A 20,539-nucleotide genomic window follows, 5' to 3' on the forward strand; every position below is an offset into this window, starting at 1 on the left:
GACTGGACATACATACACACACGCACACACAATGGATGTTCACATTTTTTCTATTGCTGTTCTGGGTAATTTTGTTTTAAATTGTGAAGAAGAAAATTGAAGAATAAAGATATTTCAAACATGAAATCATTCTTGTGTGGTCCTAAATATATTACAAAATATTATACAAGTGATTATTCTTCACCAAAATGACAACAAATGGCATGAAAACACGTTGATTCTAACATGGGTCATTTTTGACCCACTTGTGGAAGAGTGTAGGGTCCAGTCACTCGTGCATCTAAGGGTTAAAATTTTTGTTCTGGAAAATCTACAAGAAATAATGATTTGTCTTTGTTAGAAATACAGATTGGTCCAATTTGTTATATATTCTAACAAAGTGCTGTTTCAAAATTTAATCGTCATTTTTTTCCTGTTTTCTCTTTTAAACCCTTCAATAAAGTGTTTTTACATCATTTATTCTCTATAAAAAAAAACTTCCGTAAAAGGAAAAAAAATGTACGACAGAATGACAGACAAAATACCCTTTTTGTGTGTATATATATATATATATATATATATATAATATATATATAAATGAAAGGTAAATTGAGCAAATTGGCTATTTCTGGCCATTTATTGAAGTGCGTATCAAACTGGTAGCCCTTGGCATGAATCAGTACCCAAGAAGTAGCTCTTGCTTTCAAAAAGGTTGCTGACCCCTGCACTAGAGATTTAAAACTTGGAATAATAAAAATAATACTGAATAATGACACATTTTTAACATTTTATTATTACCAAAACCCTGAGTGAAGGCTTAAATGTAAATTTTATATTCATATAATGTATTGTTTTTTAAAATAAATGTCCCCCGCTTGCTTTGATTTTTCAGTATGCGGCCCTCAGTGGAAAAAGTTTGGACACCCCTGGTTTATACGGTGTATGCCTTGAGCTCTTATTTTGAAGAACGGAAGTGGTGACACGTTGTGGTGGAGCGGAGTTTTGCATATACTGTAAAACAGCTTATAACAGGAATTTAACACCACAAAGAGGCAAGTCCATAAAAATAAGTTACATCATATTCAACATTTTATGGTCAAAATTAATCGACGTATTTTTTTTACTGCGTAATCATTCATACCGGAAGTAGCATTTGCTAAGCGAGCTAGCGCCGATGCTAGCATTAGCAATGGTGGGAAGACAAAACCAAACTGAATTCTACAATTACGCGTCATTTATATAATACAATAATTTGTGTATTTATGTCTACTGTATTTTTAACTGTTCGGACTGCCTTCTCTGAGGAGCTGTTTTAATATAAAACTTTTTTTTTTTTAATTACTAAAAGGTTCAATGAACTGTCGTTACTTCGGAAGTAAATGTATCAAAGAAATCCTATTTTTTAATTTTTTTAAATTGTATAGTTTCTCCGTGTAAGAGTGACAACTTCTATTGTAGTTTTAAAACGTTTTATTAAAAAAAAACATTCGCCGCCATTCTAACATGTGCTGCACTGCTCGGTATTGTCCACCAGGTGGTGACGTCGAGCCTCACCTGGCAACCAGCTTCATCATCATCATCATCATCATCATCATCATCCCAACATTCCCACTCACTCTTTGTCATCTTCATCCAAAAGTAAGCTCTTCTGAAAAGTGAGCGAGGCGGTAAGTCCACATACTCAAATATTGATGACGATTATTCCCCGTGAATTATTAAACGCGGTTGCGCGCACATGAAACATTTGATGAACATGTCACACGCAGCTGAGCTACTGAAATATAAATATCATTTTATGATTGGAGGGTTTGGATGCTGGAATTGGATCCAAGCTTCTTTCTGGCCTGTTATTAAAGTGAGCAGCTGTGGCCCTGCGTTGTTTACCACACACACACACACACACACACACACACACACACACACACTCACACACACTCACACACACTTCCTCTCGTGCTCGTCCTGTGTTGCTCTCTCATTCTTGTCCCCTTTTTTTCAGCAGCAATGGTCTGGAACTCCGTGCCTCTGATCTCCCTGGGCGAGGGTTTTTTGGACAGAACATCCACAGGTCAGTCACAAATTGTGTCAAAACACTCCAAAGGAAACAATGACCAAATATGGAGGAGGGACAAAAGTATTTAAAATAAAATAAAACATGCAGAACAAAGTACATTTTTGTATGAACTGAGGAAAACTATTCTATTTTTTGAGGATATACTGTAAAAAATTTAATAAATTGGTCGTTTTAAAGGGTTAAATCCCTGTATAGGCCGAAACGCAAAAGTCAATAAGGTAATATCGCATATTGGGGAAAAAAAGCATAAATTAAATATCAAATTGTAATAATCGTTGAAAAAAAATACTGACTTTATTTGGTCATAATGATACATTTCCTCAAAATATTTTGTCTAAATAAATATTCTCTGATTTTAATTTTGTAGCTTTAAAAAAAAAAAAAAAATATATATATATATATATATATATATATATATTTGTGTAGCGTTTCCGAGAGACTTGTGGTGGCCAAAAAAATAAGTAAAACTCATTGCTCACGAAATAATAATGAATCAAAATCATTGTTGTTATGGTTTATTGACCTATGTAAGACTCAGATTAATTCACATCAAATATTTCACTTTGAAATGTTTTTTGGGGGAAAATATTGCATATTTTGTGCGTCCGCCAAGAAAAACGAGGATATATATATATTTTTTTTAGACAAAATGGGCATAAAACAGAAAAAAAAATATTGATTTCAACTGATAGATGTGAAGGTGATCGAGAGATTTAAGAGTAGTTAATAAATTGTATATATAAAAAAACACACACAAAAAATATATACATACATATATAAAAGTTACACACACACACACACACACATACACATATATATGTATGTATTGCTTGTTTAACTTTATATACATATGTATTATATATATATACTAATGTATATATGTGTATATTTATATATACATAAATAAATGTTTATATATATACATATGAATATGTGTGTATATTTATATATATGCATATGTATATACGTATGAACGCATATATATATCTGTATATATATATATATATTCAGTGGAGTATAAATAACATATTTATACATGCATATATACATAATTATACATACATATACAGTGTATATGTATATATATACAAATATAAACATATACATATATACATATGTGTATATACACATATATATTATACATACATATACAGTGTATATCTATATATATGCATATGTATATATAAACATATGTGTGTGTATATATACATATATATGTACACACACATATTTTTTATATATATTATTATAATTAATATTATATTATTTAGATAGATGGATAGTACTTTATTTATTCCTTCAGGAGAGTTCCTTCAGGAAAATGAACATTTTCAGCACAATCTCATTCAAGATCAGACTATTTATATATATATATATATATATATATATATATATATATAAAAAAGCCTTTAAGTTCCTGTTTTTTTTTTTCAAAGGTTTATTTATAAATTTCAACAATTACAAAACACTCTCTACCTCTAACAACAAAAAAGCTGTGAAAACGATGATACTTTGTTCCAAATTTAAGTTATAATGAATCTGAATAAGCCTACGGCTTTGCATTTTGTTTATTATATATATATATATATATTTGTATTCTATTTTTATTATTTTTGAACTTACAACCCCCTGGCGCTGTTTTGTACTGTTTTCATAATATTTTATAATGTTTTATGTTGTTGTTTGACTTACTGTTTGTAATTGTTGAAATTTATAAATAAACCTTTAAAAAAAAAAAAAAAGTATTGACTTTAAAACGTGTTCCAAATTTAAGTTGTTTAATGAATCTGAATGAGCCTATGGCTTTTCACTTTCTGCATTATATATATATTTGTTTGTATTCTATTTTTGTTATTTTGAATGTACAACCCCCTGGCGCTGTTTTGTACTGTTTTCATAATGTTTTATAATGTTTTATATTGTTGTTTGACTTACTGTTTGTAATTGTAAAAAAAAACAAAAAACGAAATAACGTGTTTTTTGTGTAACATTAGAGCCTGTTATTTTTGTAGTTTTATAAAGTATAGGCGACTTATATAAAACCCTCAGTTACAATATATATATATATAATGTTATTGATGATAACATTGTATAAAGGAATGTTAAATTATTTTCCATTATCGGCTGTTAGAAATAATTCTTCTGACCCAATTTTCCGCCTTGGATTGTGGCCAGGAATTTTTTTTGCTACTTTTTACCGTAAGTCTCGCGGCAGAGGTGCAGTTACAACAGGTGAAAGGTTGCATTATTTCACATTGGCTGCGCGCACGTCACATTTCAGAGAGATACCGGCAAAAGTGGCGCCGCTGCCAGATATTCCTCACCCGCTTGCACACACGCGGGCGGCGAGGCTGGAACTCAGCTGCTTTATTGTGAAAGTTTTGCTGTGGAACCAGCTGGGCCGCATTTTAGAGGGCGTCCCGTCACACCTGGGATTTACTGATTAATATTGCTCGGGATTTGGATTCATTCAAATACAGACTGATATTTTTAATATACATATACACATAAAATAAAAAATCAGTGTTTATGTATTTATTATTAATTTTATTTTTATTTATGTTAATTTTTTCTAACCTTTTAATTTTATTTATTTGTTTATTTAATTTAAATATTATGTATTTATTATGTATTTTATTTGTAATAATTATACAAATATATAATTGAATTACAATTACTACACCAGCATATTGGCATGAGCATGTTGACAAACCTACAGGAAGAAAGTGTGGATGTACTTTAGAGTAGTCAGTGTACAGCTTGTATAATCTCAATCTCGTTACCCTGCATAATGACAATAAAGGTGATTATGATTCTGAGCAGGGGTGTCCAAAGTTTGGATCGCAACAACATTTTTTATTTCTAAAAATACTATTAAAAAAACCCCAACTCCATAAAGAAGTGTAATAAAAGAGCAAACAGGTGAAATGTAACGAGAAAAAGTTGCAAAGTTGACTCTTAATAACACAAAACTGCCATACAGGCTGTTTTTTTCCTTTAGAACTGTCATTTTTAAAAGAAAAAATAATGAATCAAAATCATTGTTGTTATGAATTATCGACACATTAAAGGCTCCAATTACTTCACAACGAATATTCCACTTTAAAATAATATTTGAGGAAAATATTGCATATTTTGTGTGGGTTTTTAAAACCAAAACATGAACAAAATAATACAAACTTTTAATCAACAGATAGATCTGAAATTGATCTAGAAATGTAAGCGTTGAAAGTAAAAATGCAAACATTGGTGACTTATTTTTAATTATTTTATGAGTATACAATATATATATATATATACATACCCAAATAATTTTAGTGACATTTTTTTTAATAACACAAAACAAAAAAATAATTATTTGCCTATTTAAGGCTCCAATTACTTCACCTTGAAATATTTCTTGTTGAAAGTATTGTAAATGTGACTTATTTTAAAACCCTTTTAGGTCCCAGGACCGAACTTGAGAAGAGACCTAAAGGTAAAAAAAAATCTTCATATTGTATTGGTTTTCAAAATGTAAAATATCAAACTGGCCCCCGCATACATTTATTTTTCAGTGTGTGGCCCTTTGGCATGTGTCGCTGCACAAGCTGTACACTGACCTCTCTAAAGTGCTTCCAAGCCTCCATTAGAAGCAGCCGATGTTTTCCAGGAGATGGCATCCTGCCAGACAGACTAATTACATGACCCCTGTGACACGACCCCTGACCCCTGACCCCTAAGCTGTGTCTCATGGGAAAGTGGAGCTCGGCTTCTTAAATCTGACCACCTTTGCTCCTCTTTTGTGCCTCAAAACCTCTCTTTTGCCTTCAAAGGCATCGCAGCTTGCGTGGCCTGAACTTTGACCTGGGGCCCTCTGTTGTCCCCCCCCCACTTCAAGATGCTGGATCTCGGCGCTGGGACGACTCACGTGACATTCCCAAGATGCTCCGGGAATCAGTCAAGTGAGTCCAAAAATGTGTCGAGCGTGCTCAACTTTTGGTGGAATGTTCATCAAGATGTTAAAAGCTGCTGTGTGTATGCTCCTGTTGCTAGGCAGATTTGTCATCCAACTTGGGCCTAAAATCAATACTCAGCAGTCTGCACTGTACTGCCATATAATAACAATAAATATATATATATTTACTATCTGCTTTTCATGACATGAGGTACGCAGTAACATATTGCCTCATTTCCTGTTGTGATATTGGATCATATCTCTTTTTAGTTTTATATATTTGCTCTTTGCCCTTAAAGTACCCTAAAGTACTTGTGTCCTGAATGTGTAAACAATAAACAAAAATGACAAAGTATTTTTTTCATTATTTTAAGTATTGATCAACAATTTACATTTTTATTATATACCGTAGATATTTGTATTGATCCGCCCATCTCTTACAGTCAAGAGCTCGAGCTTAGCGGTTAGCATAACCTCTTACAGTGTGACTGTGTGCTGTGTAGCATGTTCAGCTAGTCCTTGTCCTCCAGTGATAATGCAACTTTGTAAACTCGATTTACCAACTTTATTCATTTTTGTACATGGTTCGTTATCATTTGTGGGAATATATATATATATATATATATATATATATATATATATATATATATATATATATATATATATATACATACACATATAAATATATAAAGTATATACACATATAAATATATAAAGATATACACATTTATATATATATGTGTGTATATATATATGTGTGTATGTATATATATATATATATATATACTGTATACACACACACACATATATCATATATATATATATATATATATATATGTATATATATATATATATATATATATATATATGTATATATATATATATATGATATATGTATATATATATATATGATATATATGTGTGTGTGTATACAGTATATATCCATCCATCCATTTTCTACCGCTTATTCCCTTTCGGGGTCGCGGGGGGCGCTGGCGCCTATCTCAGCTACAATCGGGCGGAAGGCGGGGTACACCCTGGACAAGTCGCTACCTCATCGCAGGGCCAACACAGATAGACAGACAACATTCACACACTAGGGACCATTTAGTGTTGCCAATCAACCTATCCCCAGGTGCATGTCTTTGGAGGTGGGAGGGGCCTATCCCCAGGTGCATGTCTTTGGAGGTGGGAGGGGCCTATCCCCAGGTGCATGTCTTTGGAAGTGGGAGGAAGCCGGAGTACCCGGAGGGAACCCACGCATTCACGGGGAGAACATGCAAACTCCACACAGAAAGATCACGAGCCTGGATTTGAACCCAGGACTGCAGGACCTTTGTATTGTGAGGCAGACGCACTAACCCCTCTGCCACCGTGAAGCCCATATATATATATATATATATATATATATATATATATATATATATATATATACATACACACATATATATATATATACACACATATATATATATATATATATAAATGTGTATATCTTTATATATTTATATGTGTATATACTTTATATATTTATATGTGTATATATATATATATATATCTGTATATATATATATGTATACATATATATATATACAGATATATATATATATATGTATGTATATATATATGTACGCATATATATACATATATGTGTATATATATACAGGTATGTATGTATAAATATGTATGTATGTATATACATATTAGGACTGGGCGAGATGGCCTTTTATTAATATCTCGATCTTTTTAGCCCATGTCACGATATATATCTCAATATTTATGTTGTATATATTATATTTCTTTAGATTATATATCTATATGTGTGTATCTATATGTGTGTATCAATATGTACATTTATGTATGCATATATGTATGCATGTATATATATGTGTGTATATATATGTATGTATATATGTATATGTATGTATACATGTAGGTATATATGTATATGTATGTATATTTATACATATATATGTATATGTATGTATATATATATACATATATATGTATGTATGTATATACATATTAGGGTTGGACGATATGTTCTTTTATTAATATCTTGATACTTTTAGGCCATATCATGATACACGATATATCTCTCAACATTTTGCCTTAGCCTTGAATGAACACTTGATGCATATAATCACAGCAGTATGATGATTCTATGTGTCTACATTAAAACATTCTTGTCCATACGGCATTAATATATGCTACTTTTAAACTTTCATGCATAGAAGAAATCCAAATTAAGTCAATTGTCCAAAAGTGTATTTATGAAACAGTTATTAAGCAGTGGCACAAACATTCATGTCATTTTTAAAACAGAAAGTGCAAGATTGTCAGAGACATTTTAAAACAAACTGTGAGTGCACTTTTGTGCATGATGTCACCAAGAGGACATATCAAAACAATATTAAATTAAAGTGCACCTTTTGTACAGAACGCCCCTACAATAGTTAAAAAAATAATAAAGTGCACTTTTGTGCATGATGTCACACAAGATAATTCAATAAATGTCAAATAAAAATGGGCTTCACAATAGGAAATCAAATAGTGTATGCCCTTCGCAATGTGGTAGGTTCCTGCGGACGTTATCTCCTAATGTTGTTGACTAGATTTTTCATACGCTGTTGATCTGGAAAAGGTTGCTAGGGCATTTTGTTGGTGTGGCATCGGCCGCAGATGTTGACACGCACTCTTCATTGTGTAGCAGGTGACTTTTCAAATAATGCTACAAATTAGCAGTGCGTTTTTGCCGCGTACTTGACATATTACTGTTGTCTGTTCAACATCTTTCCGCTTGAAGCCAAGCGATCACCAGACTGCTGTTTTTCTTGGGAATTATTTCTTCTTCCTCCATTTGTTACCAGATTCGCACCTTCTCTCTCTCGTATTACCACTCGCACCGCTCCGCTTGCACCTGACACAGTAGTTAGCTGCCGCAGAAGTTGACTCCCCGCTCTAATTTTTGTGAGATTTCCTACGTTCGGTCGAGGCATTAGGGTGAGCTGCCACCGCATGACCGCTGGCACCAGGGCCCCTCTCAACGCTGCTCGCGGGTTCCATTTTCTACGTTATTTCCCCGCTGTGATCTGCTTCCTCAGCCATGCGTCTTTGTTCCCGTGAGTCATCTTTCTCAGGCTTCTCCCTGTAGAGTTTGGTTATGTAAATGGAACCCCCCCGTGTTTCCAAAGCAAATATTAGCCAACAGTTGTTACACAAAGGAGGAAGCGGTGAGGAAAATGAAGACAGGAAGCGGTGTTTGCACATTATTTTATCAGCCGTTCCTCTCCCGAGCGCCGGTTTCCATTGTCTGTCCATTGTGTCGCGCGTGTGTGACATGTGACGCTGCAGTGTCAAGTCTTCTTTTGTGTTCCCACACTCATCCTTCTCTCCCCACTCACTCCACACATCTTTTATTCATCATCACTTCTATTTCTGCACATGTTATGTATCGCCATGTGCTTTACATCCACAACGATGCTTTATGTGTGCATGGAGGTCCGCCACCAATAAATGTGGACCGCCACAAATAGATTTGGCGCTACCCGGGTAGTTCACCGAGTCACCGAATAATAATAATAATAATAATAATGGATTTTATTTGTAAAAAACACTTTAAAATGAGCAAACAACCTCAATGTGCTACAGTGTATTAAAAAAAAAAGAAATAAAATAAATATAAATAAAAACTACAACAGCCTAATAGCACGCATAAATCTACAAAAAGGCTTTTTTTAAAAGAAGGGTTTTTTAAGCCTTTTTTTAAAAGCATCCACCGTCTGTGGTGCCCTTAGGTGGTCAGGGAGAGCGTTCCACAGACTTGGAGCGGCGGAGCAGAAAGCTCGGTCTTCCATTGTTCGGAGCTTTGTCCTCGGAGGTTGGAGGTTAGCCTGTCTGGAGCGGGGGTGTCGTGTCCTAATAGCCAGAACTAGCATGCATAAATATACAAAAATGCTTTTTAAAAAAGAAGAGATTTTAAGCCTTTTTTTAAAGCATCCACAGTCTGTGGTGCCCTCAGGTGGTCAGGGAGAACGTTTCACAGACTGGGAGCGGCGGAGCAGAAAGCCTGGTCTCCCATTGTTCGGAGCTTTGTCCTCGGAGGTTGGAGGTTAGCCTGTCTGGAGCGGGGGTGTCGTGTCCTAATAGCCAGAACTAGCACGCATAAATATACAAAAATGCTTTTTAAAAAAGAAGAGATTTTAAGCCTTTTTTTAAAGCATCCACAGTCTGTGGTGCCCTCAGGTGGTCAGGGAGAACGTTTCACAGACTGGGAGCGGCGGAGCAGAAAGCCTGGTCTCCCATTGTTCGGAGCTTTGTCTTCTGAGGTTGGAGGAGGTTAGCCTGTCCAGAGCGGAGGTGTCGTGTGGAGGACTTGGGGGTGGTTAGCCTGTCTGGAGCGGGGGTGTCGTGTCCTAATAGCCAGAACTAGCACGCATAAATATACAAAAATGGTTTTTAAAAAAGAAGGATTTTTAAGCCTTTTTTTTAAAGCATCCACAGTCTGTGGTGCCCTCAGGTGGTCAGGGAGAGCGTTCCACAGACTGGGAGCGGCGGAGCAGAAAGCCTGGTCTCCCATTGTTCGGAGCTTTGTCTTCTGAGGTTGGAGGAGGTTAGCCTGTCCGGAGCGGAGGTGTCGTGTGGAGGACTTGGGGGTGGTTTGCCTGTCAGGAGCGGAGGTGTCGTGTCATAATAGCCAGAAGTAGCATGCATAAAACTACAAAAAGTTTTTTTTTTTTTTTAAAGAAGTGTTTTTAAGCCTTTTTTTAAAGCATCCACAGTCTGTGGTGCCCTCAGGTGGTCAGGTAGAGTGTTCCACAAACTGGGAGTGGCGGGGGTGAGCAGTTCTTTGAGGTAGAGGAGGGCATTACCATGTTAGTAGGGAGACTTTGTATTCAATCCTGATTGGATATCGGACAAGACGGGCTCGCATGTAAAATGTCCGATACTGGCAGTCCCGCAGCGTGTTTACATACCAGGCTGCTTGGAGCGAGCAGCTACACAACAGCTAAGCACACAAGCTGGACATACCTAATAATCATTACACAATATTGCCGTGTAAAAGAGCACATTTTTAGACATAAACAAGTATGAAATCCTTATATTTATATATTACGTACACATACTAAGTCTCCAAGGCAGAAGCGTGTTTTATTATACATATTTATTTATCTATATTATTTCTTAAATGTTTTTATTTATACTTTAAAAAATACTTTTTTATGGACATCCCTTATTTTATTTATAGTGCTAATTGTGTTGTGTAGGTGTAGTACTTACTGTATTTACTTGTATTATTTAATTCATTGGTTTTCCAGCACCCCCCACGACCCCAAAAAGGGACAAGTGGTAGAAAATGGATGGATGGATGGTTTGTTTAGCTGTGTTTTATTTATAGAATGTTCCGTACTCATTATGATTTGTATTATTTTTTTGTTATATTTTCCTTTCCTGTTTTTAACAAGTACAAGACTTTGGGGCAGTAGTGGCTGTTTTAAAAGTGTGCTACATGAACACATATACCTTAACTCTAGAAAACATCCAGTAACAAACGTGTCTGCATCATTCAACTTACTGCTTCTTTTCGGGTACACACCTCGGAGGAATATATTTTTGTACTTTTAGCATATTAACTGGATTTTTTTAAAGATAATTTAACAGTCGTATAATTTAGTATTTAATTAATAATCAACTGTAAGCATGCTATTGTTTGCATGTTAGCATAGTACCCTTAGTTATTTTTAAGACTAATTATGCTACTGCCTCACTGCTGTATGGAAAATACTCAAAGTTACATTTTTCTAGGTGACTGAATAGGTGAAGTGAATATTTATTACGGTAATACATCTCACGCCCCCCCTGAAGTGAATGTTTATTTACCTATCTGTACGCGTCAAGATATACACTAGTACCTCTCACGCCCCCCCTGAAGTGAATATGTATTTACTTATCTGTATGTGCCAAGATATACGCTATGTCACTAACACCTCTCACGCCCCCCTGAAGTGATTATTTATTTACTTATCTGTATGTGCCAAGATATACGCTATGTCGCTAACACCTCTCACGCCCCCCTGAAGTCAATGTTTATTTACTTATCAGTATGTGCCAAGATATACGCTATGTCGCTAACACCTCTCACGTCCCCCTGAAGTCAATGTTTATTTACTTATCAGTATGTGCCAAGATATACGCTATTTTGCTAACACCTCTCACGCCCCCCTGAAGTCAATGTTTATTTACTTATCAGTATGTGCCGAACTTTACACTAATACCTCTCACGCCCCCCCTGAAGTGAATATTTATTTACTTATCTGTATGTGCCAAGATATACGCTATTTTGCTAACACCTCTCACGCCCCCCTGAAGTCAATGTTTATTTACTTATCAGTATGTGCCGAACTTTACACTAGTACCTCTCACGCCCCCCCTGAAGTGAATATGTATTTACTTATCTGTATGTGCCAAGATATACGCTATTTTGCTAACACCTCTCACGCCCCCCTGAAGTCAATGTTTATTTACTTATCAGTATGTGCCGAACTTTACACTAATACCTCTCACGCCCCCCCTGAAGTGAATATGTATTTACTTATCTGTATGTGCCAAGATATACGCTATTTTGCTAACACCTCTCACGCCCCCCCTGAAGTGAATATGTATTTACTTATCTGTATGTGCCAAGATATACGCTATGTCGCTAACACCCTTCACGCCCTCCTGAAGTCAATGTTTATTTACTTATCAGTATGTGCCGAACTTTACACTAGTACCTCTCACGCCCCCCCTGAAGTGAATATTTATTTACTTATCTGTATGTGTCAAGATATGCGCTATTGTGCTAATATTTTGCTAATACCTTTCACGCCCCCACTATTTAAGAAGTACTGCATTAAAGGGGCTATTTGAAACTTATTCACAGTCAAATTTTTCTAAGGGACAGAATTTTTTCACACCCCGCCTCAAGTGTTATTGTTTAATTTTTTTATCTGTATATGTCAAGATAGTTATTTAATAACACTAAATATACTATTACGTCTTTGCCTCTCATGCCCCCTTTACCTCGACACCTCACTGCCCCCTCCCAGAGGGGCCGGGCCCACTATGTAAGACTGACTAAAGAAGCTGTATGGTATCTACTCAGTAACATTTTTCTAGGTGACAAAAAATTTTCACGCCCCCCCCCAAAGTAAATATTTATTTGTTTTTATATCTGTATGTGTCAATATATACGCTATTATGCTAATACCTGTTACGCGCCCCCAAAGTGAATGTTTATTTACATAGCTGTATGTGTCAAGATATACGCTATTATGCTAATACCTCTCACGCCCCCCGAAGTGAATGTTTATTTACTTACCTGTATGTACCAAACTATACGCTATTACGCTAATACCTCTTACACCCCCCCCAAGTATTTTTTTATTTACTTATCTGTATGTTTCAAGATATACGCTGTTATGCTAATACTTCTCACGACCCCCCAAAGTTAAATATATATTTATTTATTTGTATATGTCAAGATATACCCTATTACGCTAATACCTCTCACGTCCCCTCGAAGTGAATATTTTTCGACTTATCTGTATTTGTCAATATATATGCTATTACTTTAACACCTCTCAAGCCCCCCGAAGTGAATGTTTATTTACTTATATGTACGTGTCAAGATATACGCTATTATGCTAACACCTCTCACACCCTCCTGAAGTGAATGTTTATTTACTTATATGTACGTGTCAAGATATACGCTATTATGCTAACACCTCTCACACCCCCCTGAAGTGAATGTTTATTTACTTATCTGTATGTGTCAAGATATATGCTATTACTCTAATATCTCTCGCGCCCCCCTGAAATGAATATTTACTTGTCTGTATGTGTCAAGATATACGCTAATACCTCTCACACCCTCTTAAAGTGAATGTTTATTTACTTATCTGTATGTGTCAAGATATGCAATATTACGCTAAAAACTCTCACGCCCCCCCAAAGTTAATTATTTATTTACTTATCTGTATGTGTCAAGATATCTGCTATTGCGCTAATAACTCTCACACCCCCGAAATGAATGTTTATTTACTTATCTATATGAGCCAAGCTATACGCTATTACGCTAACACCTTTCACGCCCCCCAAAGTGAATGTTTATATACTTACCTTTATGTGTCAAGATATACGTTATTACGCTAATACCTCTCACGTACCCTCGAAGTGAATATTTTTCGACTTATCTGTATGTGTCAATATATATGCTATTACTTTAACACCTCTCAAGCCCCCCGAAGTGAATGTTTATTTACTTATATGTACGTGTCAAGATATACGCTATTATGCTAACACCTCTCACACCCCCCTGAAGTGAATGTTTATTTACTTATCTGTATGTGTCAAGATAGACCCTAATACCTTTCACACCCTCTTAAAGTGAATGTTTATTTACCTATCTGTATGTGTCAAGATATACGCTAATACTCTAATATCTCTCGCGCCCCCCTGAAATGAATATTTACTTGTCTGTATGTGTCAAGATATACGCTAATACCTCTCACACCCTCTTAAAGTGAATGGTTATTTACTTATCTGTATGTGTCAAGATATGCAATATTACGCTAAAAACTCTCACGCCCCCCCAAAGTTAATTATTTATTTACTTATCTGTATGTGTCAAAATATCTGCTATTGCGCTAATAACTCTCACGCCCCCGAAATGAATGTTTATTTACTTATCTATATGAGCCAAGCTATACGCTATTACAGTAACACCTTTCACGCCCCCCAAAGTGAATGTTTATATACTTACCTGTATGTGTCAAGATATACGTTATCACTCTAATACCTCTCACGCCCCCCTGAAGTGAATGTTTATTTACTTATCTGTATGTGTCAAAATATCTGCTATTGCGCTAATAACTCTCACGCCCCCGAAATGAATGTTTATTTACTTATCTATATGAGCCAAGCTATACGCTATTACGCTAACACCTTTCACGCCCCCCAAAGTGAATGTTTATATACTTACCTGTATGTGTCAAGATATACGTTATCACTCTAATACCTCTCACGCCCCCCTGAAGTGAATGTTTATTTACTTGTCTGTATGTGTCAAGATATCTGCTATTGCGCTAATAACTCTCACGCCCCCGAAATGAATGTTTATTTACTTATCTATATGAGCCAAGCTATACGCTATTACAGTAACACCTTTCACGCCCCCCAAAGTGAATGTTTATTTACTTACCTGTATGTGTCAAGATATACTTTATCACTCTAATACCTCTCACGCCCCCCTGAAGTGAATGTTTATTTACTTATCTGTATGTGTCAAGATATCTGCTATTGCGCTAATAACTTTCACGCCCCCGAAATGAATGTTTATTTACTTATCTATATCAGCCCAGCTATACGCTATTACACTAACACCTTTCACGCCCCCCAAAGTGAATGTTTATTTACTTACCTGTATGTGTCAAGATATACGTTATCACTCTAATACCTCTCACGCCCCCCTGAAGTGAATGTTTATTTACTTGTCTGTATGTGTCAAGATATACGCTAATGCCTTTCACACCCTCTTAAAGTGAATGTTTATTTACTTATCTGTATGTGTCAAGATATGCAATATTGCGCTAAAAACTCTCACGCCCCCCCAAAGTTAATTATTTATTTACTTATCTGTATGTGTCAAGATATCTGCTATTGCGCTAATAACTCTCACGCCCCCGAAATGAATGTTTATTTACTTATCTATATGAGCCAAGCTATACACTATTACACTAACACCTTTCACGCCCCCCAAAGTGAATGTTTATTTACTTACCTGTATGTGTCAAGATATACGTTATCACTCTAATACCTCTCACGCCCCCCTGAAGTGAATGTTTATTTACTTGTCTGTATGTGTCAAGATATACGCTAATACCTTTCACACCCTCTTAAAGTGAATGTTTATTTACTTATCTATATGAGCCAAGCTATACGCTATTGCACTAACACCTCTCACGCCCCCCCAAAGTGAATGTTTATTTACTTATCTGTATGTGTCAAGATATCTGCTATTGCGCTAATAACTCTCATGCCCCCGAAATGAATGTTTATTTACTTATCTATATGAGCCAGGCTATACGCTATTACACTAACACCTTTCACGCCCCCCAAAGTGAATGTTTATTTACTTACCTGTATGTGTCAAGATATACGTTATCACTCTAATACCTCTCACGCCCCCCTGAAGTGAATGTTTATTTACTTATCTGTATGTGTCAAGATATCTGCTATTGCGCTAATAACTCTCACACCCCCGAAATGAATGTTTATTTACTTATCTATATGAGCCAAGCTATACGCTATTACGCTAACACCTCTCACGCCCCCCCAAAGTGAATGTTTATTTACTTACCTGTATGTGTCAAGATATCTGCTATTGCGCTGATACCTCTCACGCCCCCCCAAAGTGAATGTTTATGTACTTATCTGTATGTGTGAAGATGTCCGCTAATACCTCTCACGCCCCCTCCCACACACATATAAGGAGGGCCCGCCCCACTCTTTGAGAAGCCCTGCTGTAACGTGACAAGTTGAGGTTCCACACATCCAGCCATGCGAAGAGAGGCGACTAAAAAAAAGGTCCAGTTTGTGTCCCTGCAGTCTGACTGTGACATTTCCAGGATGAGCACAAAGACACAATTGTGTCAATTTTTACAGCTGATTGGAAAATGAAGTAGGACGCGTGTTCTTTTCTTCTGGAATTCCGTGTCTTAATATGGGGCCGCCGTTCCCGGGTGTTGTTGAAGCAATTATTCATGGACGTGTGTGCATTTCCTGGAAGAAAAAGCTCCCTCATGGCGACAACGCAGCTTTGAGTCATTTTGTTGTTCAACTGATGGTCGACTTTTTAATAGCAACTAAAATAACAAACATTTTTACGTTTACATCTGTATTATAAAGCAGGCCTTTCCTAAATGTTGGGGCGGACCCCCTTGGGGGAGGTGTCGGGGGGGCCCTGAGAGGCAAGGGCACTTCCAGCATTGGCGTTGTTTTTTTTCTTGAACGATACACAAACCTCCAGCTAGGTGGCAGCACTGCTGGAATGAATCAACAGACTCAACCAGGAACTAAGAATGACCAAGTCCAGTGGAACCTGGATTGATGAAGTTCCTTGGTCCTTGAACATGTTCCTGAATGGCAGAGTTTGCATAAAGATCCAGAGTTCCCCATAAGAAACTATGTAAACATGAATAATTGCTAGGAACCTCAACAATAGTCCCTATTTTAGGAAACTAATACACAATTTGAAAAACACTACAATGTGTGTGTGTGTGTAGTGGAGGTTTGTGTGGTCTATCCGTTATACTGTGATCAATACCGGGGTAGAGCGGAATATATGTTAGGTCAGGAGAAAACACAGAGGCTATATCATCCCTACAAGCCTGTTCGCAGGTTTAAAATCCCCAGGGAAACCTGCGAAACACGCTTGTAGGGATGATAAAGCCTCTGGGTTTTTTTCCTAATCTAACACACACACACACACACACACACACACACACACACACACACGTATATATATATAATATGTATATATATTTATATATATGTATATATATAATATGTATATATATTTATATATATATAATGTGTATATATATATATATATATATATATGTATGTATGTGTATGTATATATATATACATACATATATGTGTGTGTGTATCTATATATAATGTGTATATATATTTATATATATATGTGTATATATATTTATATATATATGTATGAATGTATGTCTATGTATATATTTATACATACATATATGTGTATATATACACATATATATGTGTGTGTATATATATATACATGTTTATGTATATATACATATATATTTGTATATATACTGTATATACATATGCTTATGTATATATATATACACACACTATATATACATTTATGTGTATATACATACATATATATGTTATGTATATATACATATGTATGTATGTATATAATCTATCAATGTGTGTGAGTGTGTGTATGTATGTATGTATATATATACATACACACACATTTATATGTATATGTGTGTGCGTGTGTGTGTGTGTACATTAGGGAAGGGATTCATATTGGTGGATTTTGTGTAAGCGGAAGGGGGTGGGTCAATCATTTTGCAATGCATTATGCTGAAAATGAAGGAAAGCGCCACTACGTAGCAACAGACACTGTGGTCATAGTCGGAGTTACCACAAAACACTTTTTATGATATTAAACGCTCTACTGCCGTCTGGCGGCTGAAGTGGATAGTGCACCCCCTCAATCGTTACGTTTCATGTGTCAGGAAAACAGTGAAAATATATACATATATATATATATATATATATATATATATATATATATATATATATATATATATATATATATATATATGTATGCATATATGTACATACATACATTTCATATTCATATATCTATATATCCATCAAACAAACATAACAAAGGAGTAATGAATCCCCATTAAATGCATGCACTCACACAATGTTAAACAAAAGTCCCTTTTGGTGCTTTCAAAAATGTTAGCGACCATGTTGCCACAATAATTTATAAAAAATCCTAGTTACCTTGCTGTCTGCTAACGAGAGGTAGTCGAGGTGCTGTCATGAGGCGGAGAAGGTAGGGCAGGCAGAGAGAGGAGGGCAGTGTGTTTGGGTTCTCTCTCCTCTCTAAGTCCACAGCAAATCCCTCCTCCTTTCCAGGCTTCATAGTTTTTCCATTTAAGTCTTTGTATTTACACAGACATGGACCACTACTTCTTATATAGTGTTGCTTTTAGCATGGTTGTGTGTCCCTCTTTTAAACCTGTCGTGTGTTTGTGTGTTTGGCAGAAGAAAGCGGAAGTATGGAAGCAAGGTTGGCTGCACAAACAGAGGCACTTGCCCTCTGGTAACCGAGCAACACAGGAAGTCATCACGCTAACAGCCAATCAGGTAACAGTATCAACTATCAAGTTTGGTTGATTCTTTGCATGGAGTGAGAATAGAAAGTCTAAGTGAAGACATTGTGGATAAAAGAGGAAAAGTCACCTGGACAGGTTTTTGGATTTGAATCAGAGCAATGTGGTGTGTACACCACCTTAGCCGTGCTCACCCTTTAGAGCACAGCTGTAACTTCCTGACACTAAACCTGCAGAAAATAGTTCTTCTCCCGTTTCTCTGTGTTTACATTTTCAATCAATCAATCAATGTTTACTTATATAGCCCTAAATCACTAGTGTCTCAAAGGGCTGCACAAACCACTACGACATCCTCGGTAGGCCCACATAAGGGCAAGGAAAACTCACACCCAGTGGGACGTCGGTGACAATGATGACTATGAGAACCTTGGAGAGGAGGAAAGCAATGGATGTCGAGCGGGTCTAACATGATACTGTGAAAGTTGAATCCATAATGGATCCAAGACAGTCGCGAGAGTCCAGTCCAAGCGGATCCAACACAGCAGCGAGAGTCCCGTTCACAGCGGAGCCAGCAGGAAACCATCCCAAGCGGAGGCGGATCAGCAGCGCAGAGATGTCCCCAGCCGATACACAGGCGAGCAGTACATGGCCACCGGATCGGACCGGACCCCCTCCACAAGGGAGAGTGGGACATAGAAGAAAAAGAAAAGAAACGGCAGATCAACTGGTCTAAAAAGGGAGTCTATTTAAAGGCTAGAGTATACAAATGAGTTTTAAGGTGAGACTTAAATGCTTCTACTGAGGTGGCATCTCGAACTGTTACCGGGAGGGCATTCCAGAGTACTGGAGCCCGAACGGAAAACGCTCTATAGCCCGCAGACTTTTTTTGGGCTTTGGGAATCACTAATAAGCCGGAGTCCTTTGAACGCAGATTTCTTGCCGGGACATATGGTACAATACAATCGGCAAGATAGGCTGGAGCTAGACCGTGTAGTATTTTATACGTAAGTAGTAAAACCTTAAAGTCACATCTTAAGTGCACAGGAAGCCAGTGCAGGTGAGCCAGTACAGGTATATATGTATGTATATATGTATATAAAGGTATATACAGTATAGGTATATATGTATGTATATATGTATATAAAGGTATATACAGTATATATGTATGTATATATGTATATAAAGGTATATACAGTACAGGCGTAATGTGATCAAACTTTCTAGTTCTTGTCAAAAGTCTAGCAGCCGCATTTTGTACCAACTGTAATCTTTTAATGCTAGACATGGGGAGACCCGAAAATAATACGTTACAGTAATCGAGACGTAACAAACGCATGGATAATGATCTCAGCGTCTTTAGTGGACAAAATGGAGCGAATTTTTGCGATATTACGGAGATGAAAGAAGGCCGTTTTAGTAACGCTTTTAATGTGTGCCTCAAAGGAGAGAGTTGGGTGGAAGATAATACCCAGATTCTTTACCGTGTTGCCTTGTTTAATTGTTTGGTTGTCAAATGTTAGAGTTGTATTATTAAATAGAGTTCGGTGTCTAGCAGGACCGATAATCAGCATTTCCGTTTTTTTGGCGTTGAGTTGCAAAAAGTTTTCA

The 20,539-nt window shown here is 36.2% G+C and overlaps 1 protein-coding gene across 4 annotated transcripts in view; it reads left to right on the forward strand.

Annotated features, from left to right (window-relative positions):
• Nucleotides 1–1,601: 1,601 nt before the first annotated feature.
• Nucleotides 1,602–20,539, forward strand: part of tiam1a (TIAM Rac1 associated GEF 1a) — a 234,798-nt gene continuing 215,860 nt past the window's right edge. Inside the window, exons 1-5 of one of the 4 annotated variants that reach the window (XM_061899333.1) lie at nucleotides 1,602–1,617; nucleotides 1,982–2,047; nucleotides 5,499–5,531; nucleotides 5,611–5,997; nucleotides 18,864–18,965. The gene's annotated coding sequence lies outside the window, so the exon portion shown is untranslated. Of the gene's footprint in view, nucleotides 1,618–1,952; nucleotides 2,048–5,498; nucleotides 5,532–5,610; nucleotides 5,998–18,863; nucleotides 18,966–20,539 lie in introns of those variants that run through there. The other 3 variants (XM_061899334.1, XM_061899336.1, XM_061899335.1) reach the window with 3 other exon arrangements.

This window comes from Nerophis ophidion, linkage group LG04 (genome assembly GCF_033978795.1).
Source record: "Nerophis ophidion isolate RoL-2023_Sa linkage group LG04, RoL_Noph_v1.0, whole genome shotgun sequence".
NCBI lineage: Eukaryota > Metazoa > Chordata > Actinopteri > Syngnathiformes > Syngnathidae > Nerophis > Nerophis ophidion.